General features: G+C 48.3%; 1 long non-coding RNA gene across 1 annotated transcript; it reads right to left on the minus strand.

Moving 5' to 3' along the window:
- Positions 1 to 104: 104 nt before the first annotated feature.
- On the minus strand, positions 105 to 7734 carry LOC110306422. Its single transcript, XR_002379264.1, has 3 exons — positions 7669 to 7734; positions 7156 to 7264; positions 105 to 1007 (listed from the first exon to the last, which is right to left on the minus strand). It is a non-coding gene; the product is annotated as an uncharacterized LOC110306422 (long non-coding RNA).
- Between the last annotated feature and the right edge of the window lie 413 nt (positions 7735 to 8147).

Genomic DNA, 8147 nt, shown 5'->3' on the forward strand with positions numbered 1-8147 from the left:
TTGTTTTTTTAAACAAACAAACAAAAAAAAACCAAACCTCTCAATTTAATAGAAAGATAAAACAAATGAGGTCTCTGCAAGAAACAGAATTCTTTTCCAAGTGACAGTAGAGGGATAGTTTATAGATGGTTAGGAGGTGTCAGGAATGCTGAGTCCCCACCCCCAACTCCCACTGGGAACTGGTCATAGCAGGGAGATGCTGTCATCCTGGAGCCCAGAGGAGCCAAGGGAAGAAATAATGTGGCTGGTCTGGTGAGAGCTGAGACCCTACAGGATGTCACCTGGGAGAGCCACAAAATGGAGGGGCATAGCTCCTGTCAGGGACAAAGCATGGCAACAAAGGCAGCAATGGGGAAGAGATGCTCTCTCAGCTTCTGATGTCTTGCCCTTGCCTCACACTGGCCAAGCCCAAAAGGAACCCAGGGAACCACAGAAGCTGGTGGCCAGGTTCCTAGCTGTCATCTCCAGGGAACACAGAAGCATCCCAGCCAAGCAGGGGGAATGATCTGAAAGAGAGAGAAGGGCATCTGTCCCTGCCTACCACCCACATGCCCACATTTCAGCCAACCACAAGACTGAGGACGGAAAGTCAAGCCCAACACGAGAAGGCTGAGGACATGTGAGATAGAAGCCCTCATTCATAGGCGAGTCTCCTCGCATCCTCTCCTCCATGGCCCTTGGCGATGATGAGAAACAATCTCTGCTCTCCCGGTTGCTGCACTTGGGCAGTGGGCATGACTGGGCCCGAGAGAGAGGTCGGTGTTTCTCGGGAAGGATTCGGGCTTTGGTGTTTCAGGGTTTTGAGGGCAAGAGCCTTCTTAGCAATTAGAGCAGCCGCAGTCTTCCTCTCGATACTCTGTTGTGCTGACGATGAGGACTGGCTTAGCCCTTGATCTAGGCAGGGGCAAGACTGAGTTCAGCAAAGGGTCAGAATTGAGCCCGGCTGGGTGTGCCTCTTCTCGTCCCAGAGCCTGGGTTCCCAGCTAAGCTTTCTGCTGCTGGGGCATCTGAAAGAGAAAACATTTCAACATCAAGAGAAAAACAGTTAATTGTCTTGTATTTAAAAAAAAAACTGAGTAAAGAAGGAAGAAACAGAGAGATTCTTTTTGTGGTTTGCTGAGATTCCCTGGAAAGCAAGCTTAGAAGGCCAGGGTCTTGTCAGAGCCTGAGAGACCAATGCTCACTCCAGAACTTGTATAAACAGAAATGCTTAACAAGCTGACAAGAGTTATGGGAGGGAAGCAGGATTTTCATTTTGGTTCCAAGTATTTTCTAGCCTTGACCTTTAGCTTAGAAGCAGAGCCTAGCTGATCTCTGTATTTACAATAACCCTCGAGGAGACACAATGGACGAGGAAAGAGAGGGGGGATACAGATCGGTTGCCATGTACCTGTGGCCTCCTCCACAGGGTAACAGCAACAAAGCTCCTAAACCCTCCTTGTCCTGTGATTTTTCTCTTTGATACCTATCATTTTGAAGATGAAGGCCCAGCCTTGAAAAGGTATAGTGACAACTTTGACCATCTTGGTTTCTTTAAAAGACACAGAAATATTATAAAAATGTGTGCTTTTGTTTTAATCCCAGGTGTTGGGATGTGGGCCTGCTTCGCACTGTTCGAAGCCACTCAACTACAATTTGCCTCATGCTCTGGCAGAGGTGTGGTTTTGCCAGCTGCAGATAGTTCCCATGATTGTGTGACGCATGGAATTCTGGGAGCTTCTCAGAGGGTCTATAAATGCTAGGACACCGAGACGCACGGGAAGGGTCATTTAGGGAGGTTGGTTGTGGTTCGTTAGTAGCCATGGTCAAAGAAGAAACAAAAGGAAAGTTAATTAGATTCAGGGACTTTCCTAACTCCTTTCTCCCCTCCAGTCTTCTTTCTCTCCTATCTAGGGATCGGGGTAAAAGCAGAGGAATAAAGACTGGAACAAAGGAGGGCCCACGGCCAGCTACAAAGGTGGCGAACAAAGACAAACCTTCTCTTTTCTCTGCAGTCTAGCGATGAAATGTGGAGTGTGATTTTCATTCCCCATTCTCCTGATTTTTACCTTAAAAGAAAGAAAGAAAAAAAAAGGTCTAAAGAGATCACATAGCACTCAAGTCTGCGTGTTGCTTCTCTCAAAGCACCTGACTTCTGTACCCAGCACTCATCTAGTGTGGCTCACAACTGCCTTTAACTCCAGCTCAAGAGAGTCCTGTGCCCCCTTCTGGTCTCCACGGCCATCTGCATGCATATGTGTATGGTCCCTGACAGACACACATGCATAGGTAAATAAAAATGAAATCTTTTACATTTTTAAACAAAGTAACATTGTGGTTAGTCATCGCCACGCTTCCCTTGATCTTGGGCACAAACCACGGGACCTGCCTTCTGCACCACACTCTCAGGCAGACACAGTGACAAGAGTGAGCTGACTTTGTGACTGGTGGCTTGGGGAGCTGAGGCCATGTCTTTCTGATTAGCTTTCCTTAGCCTTCTACTGCACGGATCCTTTCTGCCCTCTCATGTCTCATATGCCTGTGCCCTTCTCTACAATAGTCCCCCACCTAGGCGTGTTCAGAGTCTTAGGATCCACTTCTCCAGACACTGCTTGATCACTAACTGCTCACCAACAAAGGATCATTTCCATTGTCACTTATGTCTTTCACTTATATCCTTCCTCAACCTTGCTTTTACCAGTCAGATAGCCTCCTATATTGGCTGCTTCCCAATGTGGAACCTTAGATGCCTAAGGCAAGTTTTTATTCAGAACACTTGACCCCAAATGCAGGTGTTCCCTTCACCCCAACCAACTTTCAAACTCTCTGTAGTACATCAACTAGAAGTCTTCTTCTTTTTGTTTAAAATTGATTCATTCATTCTCTCACAACTGGGTCTCACTAGGCAGCTTTGGCTGTCTGGCTGTGAACTCACAGAGACCTGCCTTCCTCTATCTCTCAAGTTCCAAGATTGAAAGCAAGCTCCACTATGCCTGGCTCCACCTGGAAATGGAGTGTCAAATCCTGACATGCACTGCTCAGAATTCCCAACAGATGCCACAGGTTTAAGGGCTCCAGACCACAGATTCTTCCCACCTCAGATGAGAATCTCAAGATGCCAGCAGCCCCCTAGCACTTCATTGTGTTACTCTATAGTCTCCCCGACCTTTGTCACTCGGGGTTTATGGAGACATCATAGAAATAAGCACAATTGTTTAAATTACTTCCCATCAGTGCTTAACTCAATTTTCAGACCCTCCCTTGACCCCTGGAGGGGAAGGGTTGAGCATAAATTCCCACCTTTTCACCACACTGTATTATTTTTCTTCTCATGGTAGCTAAACTGCCTCACCAGAACAAAAGAAGAAAGACTTATTTCTGCTCCTGGCTTCAGAGGGATTTCAGTCAGTCGTGACAATGAAGGAGTGGCAGCTCTGTCAGTGGGATTGCAGGATCAGAGATCAGCATCTTCTTCTTATGGTCCAGACCAGAAAGTAGACAGGGCATACAGAGAACCAAAAGCTTAAACTAACCTTCAAAGGCCTGACCCAGTGACCCACTTCTGCCAGCCAGGTCCCATCCCCCAGCAGCCTCACAGCTTTCAAAATGGTGCCTTGCTTTCAAAACATGAGCCTGTTGGGGGCACTTCAATTCAAACAACAGGTCATCCTCTTGGACTTTCTGGCTATCAGCGTCCATCATGACGCTCCCTACAACCCTACAGCCTGTCTATTATCATTGGTTTTGGAAGCTCTGTACCAGTAATCCTGGAAAAAACTCAAATATGAACTTCTTACTGTTAAAGAGCACCAATATCTGCCCATCACTCTGCCTCTCTCACTCAGGGAAGGAGAGCAGTTGTCAGTGCATCTTGGAGCCTGTTCTTAGTTTAGAAAGTCTGTGCCTGAAAGGAGCCAGCCTGTGCTGAGGCCACCAAACTCACCCTGACCCCTGAGCACGGTCTTCAGTGCTGCTCATCAGTGGTAGGGGGGAGCGCAGCGCTCCAGCTTCTGATCACCTCTCTAGCTTCACCCCTGCTACCCACTAGCTTTATATGACATCTGCCTTCTCACTTCTAAACTGAACCCATGGCCCTGACTGCTCCCCTAGATCAACTAACTCTCTTGGCCTCACCCTCTCAGACTTAGTAGCCTCCCCCATGGCCCCTTCCATCGTTCTGGAAGAGGGAAATACAGAAGCCAAGCAGGTCTCAGGGTGGCTGGCTCCTGACGTCAGCTCGCCCGACTCTCCCTGTTGGTGAGGCTACCACCAACTTCCCTGTGACATATGGCTTCACTCGCCTCAGAAATTCAAGAGTCTGAAAACAAGTTACTTGTGAGCCTCCCACAAGTCTCCTGTCTAGCTGATTCTAAACGGCCAGACCCATTCCACCCCCTGTATCCCCCTGCCACCTCAAATGAAGAGGCCCTGTTGGCCCAGGTTAAGGAAAGCCTTCCTCACTTCACAGGCAGTGAACTGAGACAGCTCAAGGAGGCCTCTATTCCTGCTGCTCACAGCTCAGTGTAGGTCTGGATTAAAGGAGTACCAACTGCCCTGGCTTCTCCTTGACCATACGTGGGAACACCAACCCAAGGTGTTTAACTTTGAGAGCAGGACCTATAGATGTTACAAAATTAAATAATCTCAGATAACAATGTAGTTTTCTAGTATAAATATCTTCCATTGTATATGTTTTAGTATAAGTATACTCGTGTGAGTGTGTGTGTGTGTGTGTGTGTGTGTGTGTGTGTGAGAGAGAGAGAGAGAGAGAGAGAGAGAGAGGCCTATGATACCTAACACTTCTGAAATCCAAATGCCACTAGATATTCTGGTTTTTTTATTCAACCTTATTTGTATGGCTTCTTATTTGTATGATTGTCAAACGTACCAGGAACTTGCAAGTCAGCCTGCCAGAGCAGGCTACCCCAATCTCCATTTCCCACTGGTTCTTACAATGGCAGCTGCCCCACTGTCAAAGCATCTGGAAAAGAAAACGGAAGGGAATCAATATACAGAGAAATGCCTCTGGCGAGGGCCCAGCTCTCCTCTCCCTCTCTCCCTCCTCTCCCTCTCTCCCTCTCTCCCTCCTCTCTCTCTCTCTCTCTCTCTCTCTCTCCCTCTCTCTCCCTCTCTCCCTCTCTCTCTCTCTCTCTCCCTCTCTCTCTCTCTCTTCTCTCTGTCTGTCTCTCTCTCCTTGGTTTTATTCCTTTGTTTTGTATCACCTCCCTATCAGTCTCCTGGATATTCTGGAAAGTATTTCATTTACTTAGAAGTCTGAGAAGCCCCACTGCAATGTCCATCCCTTGCCTCTACCTACTCTAGAGTCCACTGCAGTTTGGCTTGTGTGTGGCAGCAGCAGAGAAGGAAGAACAGAAGTAAACAGAGCAAGAGGCTTTGGGGCCTGAAAAGAAGTTTCAGGCCTGAGCTCAGAAGACAGAGCACATGGTCAACATCGGTTCAGATCTCAGGCTTTTCCAGGTTCCCTCAATCACTCAGAAAGCTTACCCTGCTTCTCTATAAGGCACGGCCTGTGTCCTCATAGAGCAGCGGCCCTCAACCTGTGGGGTCACAACCTGAGACCATTGGGAAACACAGATCTGTAACAGTAGCAAAATTACAGTTATGAAGTGGCAACAAAAATAATGTTATAGTTGGGGTCACCACAGCACGAGGGACTGCTTTAAAGGGTCGCAGCATTCAAAACGGTTTGAGAACCACTGCCAAGGAGGACACCAAACCCAAAGGGCATAAGTGGGAGAGTGCAGGGCTTTCAGATGGCCCACTGGGCCTGACTCGGCGTCAGAGGATGGATTTAAGGTGCAAGCAGATCTTGGGTTCACCAAGACCTTGAGTCCATTGGATTTGCTGCTCATGAAGTCTGTCTATTACACTTACAGACCCGCTGGGAGCGAGTGAAGCTCTTTGGAGACAAGTCACAACTCAATAGTGGCATAACCGGAAACAAGGTGTAAATGGTTTGGGGACTACAGACCCGCTCTGACATTTTGAAACACGGAGTCCAACGGAGGCCAGATTCCACATGTCCAAATATTTAAAAGTTATTCATCAAGCTAGTAAAGTCTTTGGTCTCTTCTCCTGCCTTGACAGACATCTCCAGGATGTCCTCAAGGCCAAGTTTGAATTGAGAATCTGGAATCCCCAAGAAATCCAGTTAGTATGTGATGGCCTAGAGATAGCTAATCATAGACTGGATTCAGCCCTTAACGCCACCTTGTACTAGAAGTGGCCTTTAAAGTTTTAAAATTATATTTGTATTCATTGTGTGTGTGTGTGTGTGTGTGTGTGTGTGTGTGTGTGTGTGTGGTATATGTAGCATAACACACATCTAGAGGTCAGAAGACAACTTAAGGCAGTTGGTTCTTTCCTTCCATCACATGGGTCCTGGCCATCGAACTCAGGTCTTCAGTGTTGGCATCAGGCTCCCTCACCTGATGAGCCATCTTAGCAGCCCTAAAAAAGGGTCTTAAGCACAAGCATGTAAACACTTAGGCTTTGAGTCCTAGCCCTGCCACACTGCCTCTTGGTCACCTCCAAAGCCCGAGAGTATGCACACCAGTGCCTCGACCTGCCTGCTTTAGCAGACCAGACTTCAATTAATTAGGGCCCTCCACTCAACTGAGTTAAGCTCAGACACTTGGCTAGGAAAGTTCAGAATCTGAAATCCAGGTCCGACAGTGTGTTCTTGGTGAGTCTGTCCCTTCATCCCAAGAATACTTTGGCTGTGGCTGGAGCATACGGACCACAGCGTGGGCCAATCTTATAAGCAGACCAAGGCCAAAGCCTGGCAGGCACGAGGTCAGCCAGTGGGAATTCAGGAGATGAGCTCAAGAACGGGTCTTCCTGGTGCTCTACGCCTCTTGCTGCTAGGACTGAGTGTCAGCCTACCACCTCGTACTTCCACACAGGTCCCTAACGTGTCCTGTAAGTGTCACCATCCCAGGCTCCCAACACAGCGGAGGAGCTTGTTTTCTTTCTCTCTCACTCCTTAACTCTAATTTCCACCCTCCTGTGCCACTTGGCTGACCTCCTTGGCAGAGAGGTAAGGAAGGGACAAGTCTCTGGAGGTTCAGGTCCCCCCGCTGGCTACCGAAACTCAAGTCTCCCTGAGGCCACATGAGCAAAAGGCCAATAGTCCTGCTCTCGCTGATCACTGACCTGGTTTCCTTTCACCTCTTCTGGCTGGGCTGTTGGTGGATGTCACTCCAAGCAGGGTCATTCATTGAAATCACCGCTGGGAACAAGTCTCTCCTCTCCTGCACAGGTGCTCCTTGTGGCACAAGACAGGCTTCACTACAGTTCCCAGCATCCTCCCTGCCCCTCACAAGCTGGCCTTCTTCATAGGTTCTCCTCTCCCCCAGTACTTGGGTCATAGTCCCCACTCAAGAGGCTGTTCTTATTTCTATCTAAATCTTTCAAAAATGAAAAATTTTGAAGTTGTGTTTGAAGCCTCCCTGCAACGAGACACATCCCTATCCTGCCCAGCACATCCGTGAGTCCCTTCTCACACTACATGTCTCACACTGTAGGTTAACATCTCGTGCCTTCCGTTTGACCCAAAGGATAACGTGCATTTGTAATCTCTCCTTCCTGAACAAAATTTACAGGAGAGACCTTAAGCCTGCCGTAGTCCGCATTTTCCAAAGATGGAGGTGAAGAGTCATAACTTACCCAGGTCTGAATCTGGCAGAGCTGAGTATGACACTCAAATCATACTCAACTTCTCCACCCAATCTAGGACCTGCCCACGACCCCCTGCTGCCTCTCTACATGGAGCTATACCATATCTGGGGTTCTCGGCTGTCACGAAGGGCAAGCACGGGATATTCTCATCAACTGGGCAAATGGTGCTTTTCCATTTACCAGCAGGACAAAGCCTGCTGCAGCACCCCACCTCTGACCCTCAGAGCACTGTAGCACTGTATGTTTCTCAACTTCTTTGCATTTTAATATCCACCAGGCAAAACAAGTAATGAACAGGGGTAAGGGGGGGGGGTCACTTGGATTTTCTCAGACCAGCTTTAGTTCCCTGCTGGCTGCATGTGAGTACCTCCCTTTTCTTCAAAGTGAATAAGCCCCATGCCTGCTCCCCATGGCAGGGAGGCCAGCTCCTTTTGCAGGCAGCCCTTTCCATTTTCAGAGCTGCCCTA

This window comes from Mus caroli, chromosome 12, assembly GCF_900094665.2.
Source record: "Mus caroli chromosome 12, CAROLI_EIJ_v1.1, whole genome shotgun sequence".
Classification (NCBI taxonomy): domain Eukaryota; kingdom Metazoa; phylum Chordata; class Mammalia; order Rodentia; family Muridae; genus Mus; species Mus caroli.